General features: G+C 35.4%; 1 protein-coding gene across 3 annotated transcripts in view; it reads left to right on the forward strand.

Moving 5' to 3' along the window:
- GTDC1 (glycosyltransferase like domain containing 1) overlaps positions 1-20696 on the forward strand; it is a 379309-nt gene that overhangs the window by 43731 nt on the left and 314882 nt on the right. The window contains exon 1 of one of the 3 annotated variants that reach the window (XM_045839173.1): positions 10983-11028. The exons of the other annotated variants lie outside the window; for them this stretch is intronic. The gene's annotated coding sequence lies outside the window, so the exon portion shown is untranslated. Of the gene's footprint in view, positions 1-10982; positions 11029-20696 lie in introns of those variants that run through there. 3 annotated transcript variants of the gene reach the window in all.

The following is a 20696-nucleotide window of genomic DNA, read 5'->3' on the forward strand; positions in this document are numbered from 1 at the left end:
GAATTTGCTCAATGTTAGGGATTAGCGGTTAGGCCCGGGAAGTTTAAGTGAATGAAAATTTCTTATCAATGAGAACAAATTGACACTTTAAATACTTACTTCTTACTGTGGCATATAAAAACCTTTCACATTTGTATAGGGGACCGTTCTGCATAGCATGGGCCCAGCTCTCACTTGGAGATGCCCAGGACCCATGCCCACGGATAGGTTCTCCAGTGGGGAATCAGGCCTGCAATGTGCCTAGGCCACTTTGAGTCTTGTTCTTGCTAAAAAACTCCCTCATCCTGAATTAAGGACATTTACTAAATTAAAGACACTTACAAGTAACTTCTAAAATCCATGTGAAACCTTCCAAGGATGAGTATAACTGGTTCAATCACTTTTGCCTTTTCATTTGCAAATATCCCTTTTCTGTGATGTGATTAGCAGCATTGGCTCCTTTGTTTTCTGTAAAAGGTAACCACCTAAAGCGAGTCTGTGCATAGTTAATGAGGATCATCATGTAATGTGCCGAGAACCCCAATAAAGGCCGGTCATGGCAAGGGCCAAGGCTTTTGCTCCCCTTGAGAGAAAAGCCATTCTGTCCCTTTTTCTCCACTAGTCTTGGTAGTCCGTGTGAATATCTCATTTCATCCATAATGACTCAGACACTGTGGGCTGGTGTCTGCATCACATTTGATACTATTGTATATTCTTTTTTTTTTCTCGATAATTTTTTTGTTACCTTAAGAATATGTATATCTTTATTTTTTATTGATTATGCTATTACAGTTGTCCCATTTCCCACCTTTACTCCCCTCCAACCTGTATACCCTCTCCCACCCACATCCCCCCCTTTAGTTCATGTCCATGTGTCATACTTATAAGTTCTTTAGCTTCTACATTTGTCATACTATTCTTACCCTCCCCCTATCTATTTTCAACCTACAATCTATGCTACTTATTCTCTGTAGCTTTTCCCCCTCTCTCCTCCTCCCACTCCCCTGTTGCTAACCCTCCATGTGATCTCCATTTCTGTGGTTCTGTTCCTGTTCTAGTTGTTTGCTTAGTTTCTTTTGGTTTTGCTTTAGGTGAGGTTGTTAATAATTGTGAGTTTGCTGTCCTTTTACTATACATGTTTTTTTATCTTCTTTTTCTTAGATAAGTCCCTTTAACATTTCATATAATAAGGGCTTGGTGATGATGAACTCCTTTAACTTGACCTTATCTGGGAAACACTTTATTTGCCCTTCCATTCTAAATGAGAGCTTTGCTGGATAGAGTAGGTCTACCTCCCTTGGATTGTAGGTTGTTGCCTTTCATTTCTTTGAATACTTCTTTCCAACCCCTTCTTGCCTGCAAGGTCTCTTTTGAGAAATCAGCTGACAGTCTAATGGGAACTCCTTTGTAGGTTACTGTCCCCTTATCTCTTGCTGCTTCTAGGATTCTCTCCTTCATTTTTACCTTGGCTAATGTAATTATGATGTGCCTTGGTGTGTTTCTTCTTGGGTCCAATTTCTTTGGGAGTCTCTGAGCTTCCTAGACTTCCTGGAAGTCTATTTTCTTTGCCAGAATGGGGAAATTCTCCTTTATTATTTGTTCAAATACGTTTTCAATCTGTTGCTCTCCTCTTCCCCTTCTGGTACCTCTATAATTCGGATGTTGGAACGTTTAAAGATGTCCTGGAGGTTCCTAAGCTTCTCCTCATTTTTTTGAATTCTTATTTCTCCATTCTTTCCTGTTTGGTTGTTTCTTTCTTCCTTCTGGTCCACTCTATTGTTTTGAGTCCCAGTTTCCTTCCCATCACTATTGGTTCCCTGTGCATTTTCCTTCATTTCTTTTATGGTAACCTGCATTTGTTCATCTAATTTGCACCCAAAATCAACCAATTCTGTGAGCATCCTGATTACCAGTGTTTTGAACTGTGCATCTGATAGATTGGCAATTTCTTGGTTGCTTAAAGGGATGAGTTCTGGGGCATTATTTTGTTCTTCTGTTTGAGCCATCTCTCTCTGTTTTTTTGGTCTGGTCGATCCTGTTATGGTGAGGGGCGGAGCCTTAGGTGTTCACCAGGGCTGGGCACCCCAGTTGCTAGATTGTGACGTTGTATGTGGGGACAGGGTCGGGAGGGAACAATGGTGGTAGCTCCATTCTCTGTGGGAACTCAGTCCCATCTCTGGGATCCTGGGTTGCGAGCTCTGCCCTGCTGCACAATCGCCGCCTCACTGGGTCTGCCAGCTGCCGCTTGCGTCTTCAGGGTCCACCCGCTGCGATCTTTACTCAGGTAACAATTAAATATGGAGGCCTCCTGGTGTAGTGGAGCTAGTCCTTCATTCAGCAAACACCTACTAGACAGGCATGTTGCCAGAATTAGCCCATCAAAAAAGTGGACAGACAACTCATCGAGTGGAAGAAAATATTTGCAAATCATCTGTCTGATAAGGGACTTGTATCCATAGTATATTAAAAACTCAACTGTGAAATTTCCACCCAATTTTTTAAAAATAGGCTACTTATCTGACTATATATTCTTCTGAAGAAATAAACAAATGGTCGATAACATCATGAAAAGATGCTCATTATTAGGGATAACAACATTAAGTCCTCTAGTCTGTGATTATGGGATGCCATTCCATTTATTTCTTTAATATCTTTTAACAATATTTTGTAGTTTTGAGTACAAGCTTTATACAATTTTAGTTAAATTCACTCCTAAGTATTTGATTCTTTTTGATGCTTTTTTAAATGGAATTGTTTTCTTATTTTTATTTTTGGATTCTTCATTGTTGGTGTATAGAAATACAATTGACTTTTGCATATTGATCTTGCATCTTCCAAGATATGAGAACTCATTTATTAGTTTGATAGATTTTAGTTGATGCCTTAGGGATTTTGTTATATAAGATTTTGCTATTTGCAAAGAGAAGCAATATTAATTTTTCCTTTTCATTCTAGATGCTTTTTATATCTTTTTCTTGCCTGTCTTAACTAGAACCTCTAATTCAATATTGAATGAATGTGGTAAGAATGGACATCCTTTTCTTATTCCTGTTATTAGAGGGAGTGCTTTTAGTTTTTTACCATAATGTATGTTGGGTAGCTGCAATTTTTTTTCTGGATTCTCTTTATTGGACTGAGAAAAGTATTCTTATTTTCTTGAATGTTTAGTGTTTTGGTCATAAAAGCATGTTGGATTTTGCCAAATTCTTTTTGTTTGTTTTGGTCAACTGAGATTATCATGTGTTTGTCTTTTATTCTGTTAATATGGTGTATCACATTGAGCCAATAATTAATTTCATTGTTGAACCAACCTTGTATTCTAAGGATAAATCCCATTTAATCTTGTCTCTTTTCATATATTTTTTGACTTGGTTTGCTAGTATTTTGTTGAGATTTTTTACTTTCTACATACTCATATAAGATATTGGCCTATAGATTTCTTGAGCTATTTTTTGTCTTTTTGTTGGTATCCAGAAATGTTTGTCTCATAGAATGAGTTGGGAAGTTTTTTGTTTTATTTTTTGTGAAGAGTTTGTGAAGAAATAGTGTTAATTCTTTTATTTTTTTTAAAGGTTTTATTTCTTATTTTTAGAGAAAGAGAGGGAGAGAAACATCAATGTGTGGCTGCCTCTTGTGTGCCCCCAGTTGGGGACCTGGCCTGCAACCCAGGCATGTGTCCTGACTGGGAATTGAATTGCTGGCACTTTGGTTCACAGGCTGGCACTCAATTCACTGAGCCACACCAGCCATGGCTGGTGTTAATTTTTTAAATCATGTAATTCACCTGTGAAGGTGAAACCTGGGCTTTTATTGTTGGGAAGTTTTATGATTAATATTTTAATGTCTTTACTTATTATAGGTTCATTCAAGTCCTATTTCTTTTTGGGTTTTAGTAGTTTGTATCTTTTTTTGATTTGGTCATTTTATCTAGATTATCTAATTTGTTGGCATATATTTGTAGTATCCTGTTATATTCTCTTTATTTTTATTTTTGTAGATCAATAGTGATGTCCCCTGCTCTTTCATTTTTTCTTCACCAATCTAATTAAAGGTTTGTTAATTTCATTGATATTTTCAACAAACTTTTGGTTTTGTTAATTTCCTCTGTTTTTCAGTTATCTATTTATTAGTTTCTGCTCTGTTGTTCCACTTTTTCTGCTTGCTTTAGATTTAGTTTGCTCTCTTTCCTTTAGTTTATTAAGGTGGAATTTTAGATAATGTGTTTAAGATCTATTTTGTTTCAGGCAATTACAGCTATAAATTTTTCTGTGAGCATTTCCTTAGCTGTATATCATAAGTTTCCGTGTGTGGTGTTTTCATTTTCACTCAAAGTATTATAATTTCCCTTTTGATTTCTTTTTTGACCTCTTGGTTATTTAGAAGTGTGTTGTTTAATTTCTACATCTTTGCTAATTTCCCAAATTTCCTTTTGTTGTTAATTTCTAAATTAATTTGATTGTGGTTAGACATATACTCTGCATGGTTTCAGACCTTTTAAATTACTGAGGTTTGTTTTATGGCCCAGCATATGGTCTGTCCTGGAGGAAGTTCTATGTGTATGCTTGAAAAGAACGCCTGTTCTGCTATTGTTGGGTGCAGTGTTCTGTTAATACTCATTAGGTTCAGATGGTTTGTGGTACTGTTCCAGTCTTATTTTGTGGATAGACTGATCTTTTTATTCTTATAAAATGTTCTTTGTCTCTGGTTACAGTTTTTCTCTTAATCTCTATTTTGTTTGATATTAGTATACTCAATCTAGATCTCTTGGTTATTTTTTGCAGTGAAATGAATATGGCCCCCCTATCAATGTCATTACTTTTTCCATAGCCTGTCTGGAGAGAAAAATGACTGCACCAAAGCATGTGAATATTTTTAAGCTTCTTGATTTATGTGTTAAAATTGCTTTTCAGAAAGTTTTGCTATTTTATGTCCCCACTAAGATGAGAACAACTCAGATTATTCATTTTTTATACAAAGTTGGCTAATTTGATAGTTATAAAGTGTCATTTATAAAGTTTTTATTGTATACTTTGTTAAATTGAAGTTTTTCCTAATATTTAGTATTAATTTTTACCCTTCATTTGATTTGCCTAGGTTTTCTATATGTTAGAGATATAACCTTTTCACATTATTTTCTTCAGGTTTGGAGAAATTTTACCACTTGTTATTTTCATTAGTCTAAACAGCTTAAATTTTATATTTACCATTTGATTGCAAAAGACATACTAGAGTCAAATTAACAAGGTACAGTTATAATTATTTCCAATGGATGATAGTTCTCATTTCTCATGTTCTTAGATTAAATAGTATCTTACTTATTTTTAGAGTATGTTATTCATTTAAAGTGGATTTGTATCCACTTAATCTTTTTTAATTATGATTGTCAACTTGAAATAACCCTGTATCTTGGTTATTGTGAAAGGATCTTTTAGTAAGTAGAACGGTTCTTTCCACTGACAAATTTCTAATTTTGAATGGAATATTTTACTAGATTATGGGTGATACTGAAGTTATTAACAGCTTCTTTTTTCCCTTACAATTTTATCAGGTGTTTTAAATTTATAGAAAATTTCAGAAAGTATAGAGAGCAACACAGTGTAAGCCCCTCCGAGCTCTGTCAAATCTGAACTTTTGCTATGTTTACTTCAATTTTTAATTTTTTATTTCTTCCAAAAAAATAGAACTTTGTAGACAGAGGTGAGACTCACTGTGGTGATGATCTGTAATTTCATTCTTCTTTCTCCAGCCTCAGGGGTAGCAAGTATTCTCTGATTCGGGGGTTTACATCGCCATGTTTGTTTTTATACTTCTATTTAATACATATGTATTCATAACAGAAACCTCATGTAAATACCAACAACTGTCCTTCTGCATGCTCTTTTTGCCCAGTATTATGCTTTTTGAATTATCTAAGTTGGTAGATGTTATAGCTCTGATTCTCAGAATGTGACCCTAACAGCAACTTCATAATCACTTTGAACCTTGTTAGAAATACAGATTCTCAGGCCAGGATCAGATATATTTGCACAGCCCAGTGCAAAACGAAAATATGCAGAACAAAATGAAAATGTTTAGAAACTATTAATAATTTCAGGAAGGCAACAGTAGAGCATTAAACTGACAAGTGGCCCATGTGAGCATGTTCACATACCCTGGAAGCTAGATTCCAGACCTAGTGAACAGACACTTTGAGTGTAGGGCTCAGCAATCTGTGTTTAAACTGTGTTTATCTTCTAGATGATTCTTATGAATGTATGAGTTTGAGACCATTTGTATTAATTTTCCAGGGTTGTCATAACAGAATACCACAGATTATGTGATTTAAACAACAGAAATTAATTTTTTTACAGTTCTGGAGGCTAGAAATCCAAGATCAAGGTATTGGCAGATTTGTTTTCATCTTTAGTCTCTCTCCTTGGTTTGCAGATGGCCACCTTCTGTCTGGTCACCCAGTCTATATGCGTTGTCTTCTTATGGTCTGTGGATACATATCTGTGGTGTCTCTCTGTGTGTCCAAATTACCTCTCATAAGGACACTAGTCATACTAGATTAGAGCCTACCCTAAAGGCCTCATTTTAATTTAATTACCTCTTTAAAGGCCTTATCTCCACATACAGTTACATTCTGAGATGCTGAGAGTTAGGGCTTTAAGATATGAATTTTTTAAAGATTTTATTTATTTATTTTTAGAGAGGGAAGGGAGGGAGAAAGAGAGAGAGAGAGAGAGAGAAACATCAGTGTGCAGTTGCTGGGGGTCATGGCCTGCAATCCAGGCATGTACCCTGATTGGGAATCAAAACTGCAACACTTTGGTTCGCAGCCGGCGCTCAATCCATTGAGCTACGCCAGCCAGGAAGATATGAATTTTTGAGGGACACAATTCAGGCTACAATACCACTGCTACAGTTTAGTGATTTTTAGGGCTATATTATATTCACTTGTATGATTGTGTTCTTATTTATCTTTTGTGCTGTTGATGGACATTTAGAATATTTTGTTTTTTCCACTATATCAGTTCCAATCTATCAGTTTCTTTTCTTTATAGCTGTTTTTTCAGTTTTTTATTTACTTTTGATAGGCATCTTGGTAGACTCCAAGTATCCCGATGTCAATTGAATTCAAACAAACACAAAATCATGCACTGCCTGTTTTTTAATGGAAGGCTTTACTCTATAAGCTAAATTTGCTAACATGTAATTTTAAATAGTGGTGTTTTTGTATTATGAGACTGGATTTTCTATGTTTTCAGCATATGTGGTTTTGGACTACGTTTTGAGTTAACTACACAAGCTATTATATCCATATATGGGTTGGTCTGTCATAATGATACTAAATAATGAAGTTTCTTTTCTCTGTTTGTAAATAAAAGAGAACAGTGACTCCATCATAGTGTATGTACTGTTTTGGGTTTTCTTGATCTTTTGCAGCTCATTATTATCATTTGGGAATATATTGGATTCTTCTTACTTTTAACTTTTTATGCTGTTAAGAGTAGTAATGTTTATTTAGGAAATATTTGTTAATGGTATTTCACTGAAAGTTAGGCCTATTTTTTTATCAAGAAGGAAAGATTTGTTGCAGCTATGGCAACATTTGTACTTTGTGCTGAGTTTCTACACATTAGTTATATAATTTATAATTTTATTCCCTTTATTCAAATTTTATTCTCTCTACCCCCAGACCCTACCTCATAACTTCTAACAGATGCATATTACATGCACCATGAATAATTTCAAAAGTCTACTGCTGTACCCAATGATTGTCTGGACATAGACTGTGTACTTTTTCCTAGCATCCACCCTACCAACCCTTTAAGCCGTGCACTACCAAAGGGAAGATAAACACTATCATCCTAGTTACTTACACTTGGTGGACAAAAAGAAGTTTTAGGATGATAATAATTGAAACTAGCAGGGTTTGCTGGCAGTATCACCTGAGAGTTTGTTAGAGTAGGAAATTCCCAGGCCCTACCTACCTCAGACCTGCTGAACTACTGGTAGATGTTTTGCAGGTGATTTCCTTGCTTTCATACAGTTCTCAAAGGACAGGGTAGTGTGTATAATTTCTAATGGTGTGCTAGGGTTGATAGAGCAAGGCATGGTACTTGTCTATAGCTTTTCTTTTCTTTGTGGTGGGGAGGTGAAATGAGGGGAGGCCTAGGCTGGAAGAGTGTGTGCAAAGAGGGCTCTGATCCTTTCACTTTTACTTGCAAAGGTGCATTGATCATCAGGGATGACCTCTTTATTATTATTTCTTTATGTCTTTTCACTATGTGTCAAGACTAGACTGTTGAATCTGTGTAACCTTTAGGTATGCATTTGGTGTCCTTAATTTCAAAGTAAGATCACTTATTTTGAGTGTTTATCTGTATATGGCCCATGTTTGCCTCTTTAGAAGATAAAAGGAAATAGAAGTTGTGGTTCCCACTCGCATGCTTTGGCATTTTAGAGACTTGGGTTCAAATTCTGACTCTGAATTTGGCTTGCAGTGTAATCTCTGACTGAGTTTTTAATCCCTCTGAATCTCATTTTCTTCTGTTGTGAAATAAAGGTAATACCTATTGTGCATTTCTTACTGGCATCAGAAGATTAAATGAAGTAATGTGTACGAAGCACTTTAAACATAATAGGCACTCAGTAAATGGTAGCTGGATGCTATCATCATCATCATCATCATCATCTAGTTATTTCTGTATTTGAACATCACACTTGACTCTATAGGGCATAATATATTAATGGTGTAGGTGACACATTTCAGGAATTGCTTTCCTGGTTCTCCCATGATTCCACCATGGTGGATAATTTAATTAGCCCTTGCCTGCTGAACACTGTGGCTGTGGCAATCAGTAAGAAAAATGTGGTAGAGAAAGAGCCAAGGCTTTGGAGTCAGACAGATCTTGATCTGTCATTACTCCAAAGTCATTAGCTGTGTACCTTGGGCAAGGTGCTTGGCTTTCTTCCTCTGTTTTCTCATCAGTCAGAAAAGGAATAAACACCTGCATTGAGTGTTATTGTGAATGGGTTTGGGTGAGTGTTGCTTTTGTGAGTATTAAATGAGGTTATGTGGCAAGCACTTGGTTCACATAATCACATAGTAATTTTTGCCACAAATACTGCCTTGTCTTTTTCTCCCCTCCACTTTGCCCACTAGTGTCTGTGTTATTCCTAATATATATTGAGATTTCTTCCAAGAGGTTAGACCAGGAGGCTAAATAACTTGCTTGCTTGATATTATTGGAAAAGGAGTAAGTTAACAAAATCAGGTTTACCTAAGACTTCTTGACTCCTAGGCCTAAATATAATCTTTTAATGGGCTTATGAATTTTTTTTACTGTGATAAAATACACATAACAAAATTTATCATTTTAACCATTTTTAAGTACATGGTGGGGCAAAAGTACATTTACAGTTATCATTTAATTATTGGATTATTGATAGTACAAGAATAAACTATTTCATGTATCACAACTAAACCTACTTTCGCCCCGCCCTGTGTATAGTTCAGTGTCATTCATTCATATTGTTATGTAATAATAGGTCTATATTTTAAAGCTCAGTTTGGGTATTTATGAAAATTTACTTCATGTGTTCTGTTTGCTTGCCCATATTTTAGAAAGGGCTCTTAGTGGCAGATAACAGAATCATTATAGTTATAGTTTAAGCAGAAGGGGATTTATTAAGTTGTAATATTTTATGGTATCATTGAGGGAACAGAAGGAAAGACTCTTGGCTGACCTTCTAGGAGTACCTCCTGGAACCATACTTTTCAGCTGGCTTGCTAAGGCAGCCACAGCTATCTCTGCACAGAACCACACTGCCCAGCCCAAGGATGGAAGCTGCTGAATGAGGAGTCTTGGCTTTTGCTGCTGGTCCCAGAAAAATCATCATCTTGTTTGCCACCATTGCCATATGAACTGATCTACCTGTGACTGGTTGCTCTCTGTCCTTGTTTCCTTTCCCCTAGTCTCCTAGGAGTGCTCCTACTATGTAAACCTCGGGCACAGGCAGATCTCAAGTTGTAAGGGAGTCTAGCAAAAATACCCTTTAGCTTTCTAGCCACTCCTATGTTGTTAAGACATTAGAATGGAGTTGTGTGAGTGTTGCGAATAATCCTGCTATATCTACCATAGCTCTTTCAAAAATGAAATATTTGTGTTTGAACCAGCATCTCTGCCTCCTTTTTCCTTCTTGCTGCCAAAGGCTGTTTAAAGGAGACTAGAATTCTTCATATTCCTTTTGTTCTTGGGCTGACTTATTAAAAGGAGTCTTGTCCCCAGAGGATTTACTAATTGAGGTTATGTTGAAATAACATTTTAGGGAGGGGTCCCCAGGAGAAGTTTCCTTGAAAAAACTGAGATACATTTGTCTTGATCTAATTGATCGTTTTTCTGTGATAGCAGTGCTTAATAAGGCTTTTCTTTTTAAACTTAAAAAAAACTTTTGTTAATCATTTAATTTCAGCATTCCTGTTTTACAAGAACACTTTACATATGATGAATTTACAATAACTATAATTCAATGAAAGTGTTTTAGCTTCCTGAAGTAGAAAGTCAGGCACATGAATACTGGTTTGTCAGTATAGTAGGTTTGTAAAATTTCTAATTGTTACTTCACTTTTCATTGTTTGCCTTTTCTTTTTGTTATCATAATTATTACTAAGACTTCTGGCTGCCATTATTTCATACCAGTCAGATATTTGAATAAATCATAATAAAGATATAAAAAGATGATACTAGGCTTATGGTTTCTTGAATGTCATACTATTGTCTGACATTGGAATCTCCTACATGTCTGTATCGATAAGGCATTTAAGAGCTTAAAAATTAAATATTGGAATTGTGGTGTTAGTGCAAGTTTCTGTGCTCCAAAATATATATGTATCTATGTATGCGCGCATGCACACACACACACACACAGGCATACATACATGGAATATAGATTTCTATTTACCTCAGTCTTAAAATTTGCATTTGTAACAGTTCTGGTGCTGCAGTTTGCCTTGTGAAGAATCAAGAGGCCTGATACTATGTCAGTAAAACTGTCTCAAAGGTATGATTTAAACAGTTTTATTGGCAACATATGGGACATGAAGAAGCCACAGAGGGGAGTTTGGAGTGTGAGGGTGCTGGTCTGTTTTTTTTGGCATGTGATTATATCAGTCTTCATGCATGGTGTTATTTGTTGCTGCCTAGGGAATATAGAAAAATAACTTCTAATGTGGTGAAACAAAGAAATCAGAATAAATTATGATAGTTGGTTTTATAGGGAATTATTTGGATGAAAGATGTATTTTTCTAATCTAAACTTTGGTGTTTTAAATTTTGTTCAGTCTTTAAGAACTTAAAAATCCAGTTTTTCAATAATTTGAATTTTTGGGACAATTTTATGTAATAGATGCTTCACTGAGGTTTATAAATACAGGGGAGATATTTGTTTGGTTTTCCTTATTATAATGTATGGGTCTGTTTAATTAGTTTTACTAAATATTTATTAATTTTCTTTAGAGGTGTTTGCAGCATTTACATGATTACAATATACCAATTACTTTACTAGATGCCACATAGGACAATATCAGACACAGCCTGTGGGCTTATGGAGTTTAATTCTACAGTAACAATCAGTCACGTGGAGATGATGTTTAAATAGTCATTGATGGGAATGATAGGCATGTCAGCAAAGTGGTTTTCTCTGAGAAAGAAGAAGGGAAATGGGATCAAGGATGGGTACACAGAAGCTTCAATTTAAAGTTTGTTTTTTTTTTAACTTCCCTTAGCTAAGATTTATTGATTGTCAGAGATTTTTTAAACCAGAGATTCAGGTTGAGGCACAAAGTTAGTGAAATAGTTTGTTTCATCTCCTTTCCTCCGGTAATTTCATGGCTTGCTCACTACAGTTTCTTGAAGGTAGTGGGGTGAACTGAAAGAGATTGAGGGAAAAGCTCAGAGGCAATGGTTTCTGGAAAAGCCTTGCAGAAGGTATTGAAGTGATTTTCAAAGGTCATTCCAGTTCTGCTCGCTACTTCCAGCCTTAGGTTAAATGTAAGCAGTTGTATTATTGTCTACTCTGAAATATTTACTTTCTTCTAGGTGATTTCTCAGTCTTGATGTAGAAAGGTTACTGAGAGGCAAAATGTCTTTACTGTAAATTTAGATTTACATTTAGCTTTAAGACTTGTCTCAGTCTTAGAGAGACCCAAGTCTCTAAAATGGATAATTCCTACACTGATTAATTTCAAAATGGCTGGTCTGGTTCCTTCTGTATGCTGGTAAAATACAATTGGAGGCCAAGCTGTTCAATATTTAGATTGAAGTGATTAAGAAAGCAGCATGGATTATGCGTTTATTTCTAGAGTATGAGCAAATAGGGTCACACTTCAAGTGCTTTCCCAGTGCTTGTGACTGCTGTCACGTTTTTTAACATGATGATTTTATCTAACAGCTATTGCTCTGCAGCTACTTTATTTTATTTGTGGAACAGAAGATCAAACCTCTGCTTGAAAATGGAAGGAAAATCTTTATACTCACTTTCCCTTTGAAAATCAGGTTGAAAGTTTTGAATATCTTATGGAGAAAAAGTGTAGTCGATTAGTTTTGTTTTACCTTGAACACACCATTTAATAAGAATTAGAGTTGTGTATTTAGTAGGGGTGATTTTAGACATATAAGAAGAAAAAATATTGACTACCTGAATCCTTTGCTAAGAAAAAGTAAATTCTCTGAACTCTGCCAAATGAAATATAAATAGTAATAATCTTAAGTCTATTATTTACTTAAGTTTCTCTTTTCTATCACATCTTTAAAAGAGTAGCTAAGAAATATATTTTATTCAGTTTGAATTTAACTGCTATTATTTTTTTCTTGGGTAGACAACCTTAGGTACACTGTAGAAATCTTAACTGGTTGAATAATCAAGATTTAACTATATTGTCATTTAAACTAAATATTTTCATTAAAGTTCAGACAATAAATGAAATAATGAAGTGGTATTATGATAAAATTTTGTTAAGCATAGAATAGTGTATGGATTAATTAAAGTAATCCATTCATACTATAAAATAATGATTAATGGGTTATTGCCATATATTTGTGATACTCTGTGTGTAAATGTGTATAGCTATAATTCTTCACAGATGTAATTATTTATATTTCTTACATATGCTGTTTCATTTTATCATTACAACAGTTTTGGAAGTAGGTGGGGTAGGTGAGATTTTTCTTTACTAAATGAGGAAATCTGCATAGTAATTCAATGACTTTTCATGGGTAGAGCTGCACTAAAACCAGGGCTTTTGACTTCTGTGCAGTGCTCTTTTCTAGTGGGTCTTAGTCAAAATCAGGGAAATTTGTATTTTTCTAGTGTACTGATTTTTTTTTTGTTACTTTGGTGTGTTCATTAGAATTCTTCTATTGCTTAGCAACCAAAAAAGAGCCAATCCTATATGGTCAGTGTGTTGTAATTAGTACTTTTGACAGATTTTGGGGTGAGAAGGATAAAACTTGACCCAGATGACATTTTCTATTATATATGCATTTATTAATTTGGTATTGTATTTTATTATGCAAAAACTTAAGAATTACCTTAATATCACCTGCACTATTATGCAAAAACTTAAGAATTAACTTAATGTCACCTGCACTTTTGAAGTTAGGGCCAGGTCTTGGTGATTGAGATACAAACAGACCTGTCTTCTCATTCCCTTCCTTTAAAAAAAATTTTTTTAAAAACATTTTTATTTACATGTTATTCACATACAGTATTATATCAGTGTTAGGTACGTCACATAATGATTTGATATATGTGTGTATTGTGAAATGATCACCATGATAAGTTAGTTAACATCATTACCACACATAGTTACAAAAAATAATTTTTCTTGTGATGAGACCTTTGAAGATTTACTCTCAACAACTTTTGATATACAATATAGTATTATTAACTATAATCGCATGCTGTACATTTCATCTTCATGACTTACTTATTTTATAACTGGAAGTTTGTGCCTTTTGATCACCTTCACCTATTTTGTCCATATTCCGTCCTCTAACCTCCTGCCTCTGGTAATCACCAATTTGTTTTCTATATCTATGAGATTTTTGTTCGTTTATTTTCCTTTCTTCCTACATTTTTTAATTGTTGTCCAAGTACACTTGTCTCCCTTTTCCCTGCATCACTCTCCCACACCCCAGCCATTCTCACTTCCCCGCCTTGATCCTACCACCCTGTGGTTTTGTCCATGTGTCCTTTATTCATGTTCCTGACAACCCCTCCTCCTTTCACCCCATTATCCCTCTCCCCCCTCCCCTCTGGTTACTGTCAGTTTGTTCTTCATTTCAATGTCTGTGATTATATTTTGCTTGCTTCTTTGTTTTGTTGATTAGATTCCACTTATAGGTGAGATCATATGGTATTTGTCTTTTGCCACCTGGCTTACTTCACTTAGCATAATGCTCTCCAGTTCCATCCATGCTGTCGCAAAGGGTAGGAACTCCTCCTTTCTTTCTGCTGCGTAGTATTCCATCATGTAAATGTACCACAGTTTTTTTATTCATTCATTTAGCAATGGGCACTTAGGTTGCTTCCGGCACTTGGCTATTGTTTGTTTTTAGATTTCATGGATAAGTGAGATTGTATGTTATTTGTCTTTATTTGTCTGAGTTTTTTCACTTAGCATAATCCCTTCAAGGTTAATTCATGTTGTTGTAAATGGCAGGATTTTCTTCCTTTTTATGGCTGAATTATATTTCATTATATACATGTGCTTTATTGTCTTTATTCATTCATCTATTGATGGACATTTAGGTTATTACCACTTCTTGGCTCTTATAAATAATGCTGCTATAAACAATGGAGTGAAGATATGTTTTTGAGTTAGTCTTTTTGTTTCCTTCAGATAAATACCCAGAAGTAGATATTTTTAATTTTCTGAGGAACTCTTAATACTGTTTTTCATAGTGGCTTCATCAATTTACTTTCTTACCAACAGCACACAGGGGTTCCCTTTTTCTCTTCATCCTTGCCAACACTTCTTACTTCTTTTTGATGATAGCTTTTTTAAGAGGTATGACATGGTATCTCATTGTGGTTTTGATTTATATTTCCCTAGTGATTAGTGATATTGAGAATCTTCATGCTTTTGACCTTCTGTACATCTTCTTTAGAAAAATGTCTATTCATATTCTCTGCCTATTTTTTAAATAGGATTTTTTTTTTAAATTGCCGCTGAGTTCTGTAAGTTCTTTATGTATTTTGGATATTAGTATCTTATCAGATATGTGATTTGCAAATCTTTTTTGTAGGTTTTCTTTTCATTATGTTGATGGTTTCCTTTGCTGTGCCGAAGCATTTTACTTTGATGTGGTCCCATTTGTTCATTTTTGCTTTTGTTATCAAATTAAAAAAAATTATCACCAAGACTGATGTCCAGAAGCTTTTTCCTTATGTTTTCTTTTAGGAGTTTTACAGTGTCATGTCTTACATTCAAGTCTTTAATCTATTTTGAGTTAATTTTTGTGTATGGTATAAAACAGGGTCCAGTTTCATTTTTTGAATGTGGCTGTCTAGTTTTCCCAACATCATTTATTAAAGAGACTATCCTTTACCCAATATATATTCTTGGCTTCTTTGTTCTAAATTAATTGACCATATAGGCATAGGTTTATTTCTGAGATCTTTATTCTGTTCTGTTGATACACATGTCTCTATTTATGCCAGTAATATGTGTTTTGATTACTCTAGTTTTGCAGTATACAAAGTGGGGCAAAATTAGGTTTATAGGTGTTAAGTACACAAAACAAGAGTTTATTCTTGTGTTATTACTTATTAATTATTATATCATGTTCCATATGAATAACTGTAAACCTACTTTGCCCCTCTTGTAGTTTAAATTCAGGAAGCACGGTGCCTTCAGCTTTGTGTTTTGCCTCAAGTTTGCTTTAGCTATTCATGGTCTTTTGTGGTTACATACAAATTTTAGCATTGTTTGTTCTTTTGTTTTTTTAAGAGCACTTTAGCTTTATGGAAAAAATGAGCAGAATGTACAGATAGTTCTCATATGCCCCCATTGACTCTACCCCCTATCAAGTTTCCCTTAATATTAACATCTTGCAAGGATGTGGTACATTTGTTATAACTGAAGATTCAGTATTGACTGAAGTATACAGTTTACATTCCAGTTCATTCCTTGTGACATACAGTTCTATGAGTTTGGGTTTGTTTTTTTTTATGATTTTAGATCATTAATTTATTTTATTTCTTTTTTCTTAAATTGTTGTTCAAGTACAATTGTTTCCATCCCCCCCACCCCTCTCCTCCCCACCCCACCCATCCCTGCTTTCCACTCTTGAACGTATCTTTCTTTGGTTTTGTCAATGTGTCCTTTTTACATGTTGCTTATGGACCTTCCCCTATTTTCCCTCATTACCCTTCTCCCCAGCTCCCTCTGGATACTGTCAGTTTGTTCTTCATTTCAGTGTCTCTGGTTATAATTTGCTTGCTTGTTTGTTTTGTTGATTAGGTTCTACTTATCGGTGAGATAATGTGGTGTCTTTCACGGCCTGGCTTATTTCACTTAGCATAATGCTCTCCAGTTCCATCCATGCTGTCACAAAGGTTAGCAGTTCCTTCTTTCTTTTTGCTGTGTAGTATTCCATTGTGTAAATGTGCCATAGTTTTCTGATCCACTCATTTACTGATGGGCACCTAGGTTGCTTCCAGCACTCAATATTGTAAATTGTGCTGCTATGAACATTAGGGTACATGCATTCTTTTGAATTGGTGTTTCAGGATTTTTAGGGTATAATCCCATCAGTGGAATTGCCTGATCAAAAGGCAGTTACATTTCTAGTGTTTTGAGGAAATTCCATACTGTTTTCCACAGTGGCTGCACCAGTCTGCATTCCCACCAGCAGTGCACTAGAGTTCCCTTTTCTCCACAACCTCACCAGTACTTGTTGCTTGTTGATTTGTTTATGATGGCCATTCTGACCAGTGTGAAGTGGTACTCATTGTGGTTTTAATTTGAATATCTCTGATGGCTAGTGATGCTGAGCATTTGTTCATATGTCTCTGGGCCCTCTGTATGTTCTCCTTGGAGAAGTGTCTGTTCAGGTCCTTTGCTCCTTTTTTTAAAGGGGTTGTTTGTCTTCCTGGAGTGGAGTCATGTGAGTTCTTTATGTATTTTAGAGATCAAACTCTTGTTGAAAGTATCATTTACAAATACATTTTCCCATATGGCTGGTACCCTTTTCATTTTGCTGATGTATTCTTTAGCCATGCAGAAGCTTTTTATTTTGTTGAAGTCCCATTTGTGTACTATTTCCTTTATGCCCCTTGCCATAGGGGGGACATATCAGTAAAAACTTTGCCGTGTGGAATATCTGAGATTTTCCTCCCTGTATTCTCCTCTAGGACTTTTATGGTGTTGTGACTTATATTTAAGTCTTTTATCCATGTGTATTATTTATTAATTATTGTATATTTTTGTATATGGTGTAAGTTGGTGGTGGAGTTTCATTTTTTTGCATGTAGCTGTCCAGATCTCCTAAGACCATTTGTTGAAGAGGCTATTTTTACTCCATTTTATGCTGCTGCCCCCTTTGTCAAATATTAATTGACCATAGAGACTTGGGTTTATTTCTGGGCTCTCTATTCTATTCCATTGATCTATGTGTCTGTTCTTATGCCAGTACCAGGCTGTTTTGATTACTGTGGCTTTGTAATATAGTTTGATGTCAGGTATTGTGAATCCCCCCTACTTTGTTCTTCTTTCTCTAAATTGCTGAAGCTATATGGGGGGGTCATTTTTGGTTCCATATAAATTATTTTTGAAATGTTTGTTTTATATCTGTGAATTATGTCATTGGTACTTTAATAGGGATGGCACTGAATCTATAAATTGCTTTGGGTAGTATGGCCATTTTGATGATGTCAATTCTTCCAATCCATGAACACAGTACATGCTTCCATTTGTTTGTGTCTTCCTTAATTTTTTTCTTCAGTGTTGTATAGTTTTCTGAGTACAGGTCTTTTACCTCCTTGGTTAGGTTTGTTCCTAGTACTTTATTTTTCTTGTTGCTATATCAGATGGGACTTTTTTCCTAATTTCTGTTCTGATATTGCATTGTTGATGTACAAAATCCCTTCAATCTCTGATTTTTGACTTTGTATCCTGCTTGTTTGCCAAATTCACTTACTAGGTCGAGTAGTTTTTTGGTGGTGTCTATAGGATTTTCTGTGTACACTATCATGTCATCTGCCAACAGTGACAGTTTTGGTTTCTCTTTTCCAATTTAAATGCTTTTTATTTCATTTTCTTGTTTGATTGCTGTGGCTGGGACTTCCAATAGTATGTTGAACAGAAGTGGTGAAAAGTGGATATTCTTGTCTTGTTCCTGATCTTAGTGGGAAAACTTTTAGTTTTTGCCCATTGAGTATGTTGTTGGCTGTAGGTTTCTTTTATTTTTTTTTTAATTTATTTTTATTTATTTTTCATTTTTTTCCAAAATCAGGTAGAGCTAATAAACAAGACCTTCATGTCCAGTCAGCTGTAGGTTTCTATATATAGCCTTTATTATGTTGAGGTGTGCTCCTTCTACTCCCACTTTGCTGAGTGTTTTTATCATAAATGGGTGCTTTGCCTTATCAAATGCTTTTCCTGCACCTATTGATATGATGTTATTTTTGTCTTTTGTTTATGTGATATGTTTATTGATTTGTGAATATTGTACCATCCTTACATCCCTGGGATGAATCCTGCTTGATCACAGTGTACTATCTTTTTAGTGTATTGCTGCATATGGCTTGCCAGTATTTTGCAGAGGATTTTCGCATCTATGTTCATCATTGATATTGGTCTGTATTTTTTTTCTTTGTTGTGTCTTTATCTGGTTTTGGGATTAGGGTAAAGCTGACTTAATAAAAATATTTTGGGAGACTACCCTTTTCTTGGACTTTTTGGAGTAGTCTGTGAAGGATAGAGGTTAGCTTCTCCTTAAATATTTTGTAATATTCTCCTGTGAAACCTTCTGATCTATGGCTTTTGTATGCCAGGATGTAGGTCTTTTGTTCTGAGATGGGTCTCTTGTGGGCAACCTATGTGTGCATCATGTTTTCTTATCCATTCAGCTACTGTGTATCTTTTGATTGGAGCATTTAATCCATTTACATTGAAGGTTTTTATTGATAGGTGCTTATTCATTGCCATTTAATTCCCTTCATACTTGTGTTCCTCCCTTATTCTTTTTCTTCCTCTTCCTAAAGCAGTCCTTTTAGCATCTCTTGTGGTGCTGGTTTGGTGGAAGTGTATTCTTTCAGCTTTCTTTTGTCTGAGAAGCTCCTTATTTGGCCATCTGAACTGTGAGCCTTGCTGGGTAGACTAGTCTTGGTTGCAGTCCTTTGCTTTTCATTACTTGGAATATTCCTTGCCGTTACCTTCTGGCTTGTAGTGTTTCTCTTCAGGAGTTAGCTGCTAGCCTTATCAGAGCCCTCTTGTATGTTATTTCCTGTTTCTCCCTTGTTGTCATTAAGGTTTTCTGTTTGTCTTTGAGTTTGCCATTTTAATTATGATGTGTCTTGAAGTGGGCCTCTTTGGGTTCTTCATGATTGGGACTCTCTGTGTTTCTTGGATTTGTGTGACTTTTTCTCATCAAATTAGAAAAGTTTTCCATCGTTACTTTTTAAAACAAGTTTTCTATCCCTTGCTCTTCTCCTCCTTCTGGTATCCCTATTATACGGATATTATTACATTTCATGTTGTCCTGCAGTTCCCTTAACACCTCTTTGTTCTTTCTGAGCCTCTTTTCCTTATCCTGCTCTTTCTTATTGTTCTTTTTCTCCCTTGTCATCCAGCTCGCTGATTTGATCCTCTGCTTCATCTAGCCTGATTTTGATTCCTTCTACTGTGTTCTTCAGTTTAGAAATTGTACTCTTCATTGCCTCTTGGCTCTTGTTGACAGTTTCTGTGTCCTTTTCCATCCTGGTGTAATTCGCTGTAAGTTCCTTTTAGCTTCCTGGTAGTTTTTGGTAATTCTCACTGAGCTCATTGAGTTTCCTTATAACTGTTGTTTTGAGCTCAGTATCTAATAGTTTCTAATAGAAACTATTCTCAGTATTCTAATAGACTTGTTTCTATTTCATTTAGTACTCTTTCTGAGGATTCCTCTTTTTCTTTTATTTAGGGGGTTGTTTCTTTGTCTTCTCATTATTGGTGAGACTCTTCTTGTTTACCTCTGCTTCTTAAATTAATCTGTTTTGACTCCCTGAGTTTATGGTGTGAACTTCTATTGTAGGAGACCTGTGAGATTGGTGCAGTCTTCCTTGATCTACTGAACTTGGTGCTCTTGGGAATGCCCCTTATTCCACTTATGTTGGTTCTCTGCATGTAATTGGGTTTTGTTTGTTGTTGGGTTGTTCTTCAGTGGGTCCGTCCCTCTAGCTGGTTGACTGAGGGTCACTCCATCCACCATGTCTTGTATGCTGTTGTGCAGGTGCTGCCAGAACAAAACCACAAAGCCCAGGAAACAACCCACATCTGCAAAAATAACTGCCCCCTGCAATCCAACTATCAACAGCAAATGAACCAGTATAATTAAGGGTATAAAGGGATTAAGACTCTTAAGAAAGGAGATAAACTATAGTGTAAAATCTAGTGACTTAATATGGACAAACTTCATGGACAGGAAGTGAATGTTAAAAAGCTGTGCAGGAAAGAAAACATCACT

The sequence above is a fragment of the Phyllostomus hastatus genome, unplaced genomic scaffold (assembly GCF_019186645.2).
Source record: "Phyllostomus hastatus isolate PE091 unplaced genomic scaffold, TTU_PhHast_1.1 phas_contig_1, whole genome shotgun sequence".
In the NCBI taxonomy this organism is placed as follows: domain Eukaryota; kingdom Metazoa; phylum Chordata; class Mammalia; order Chiroptera; family Phyllostomidae; genus Phyllostomus; species Phyllostomus hastatus.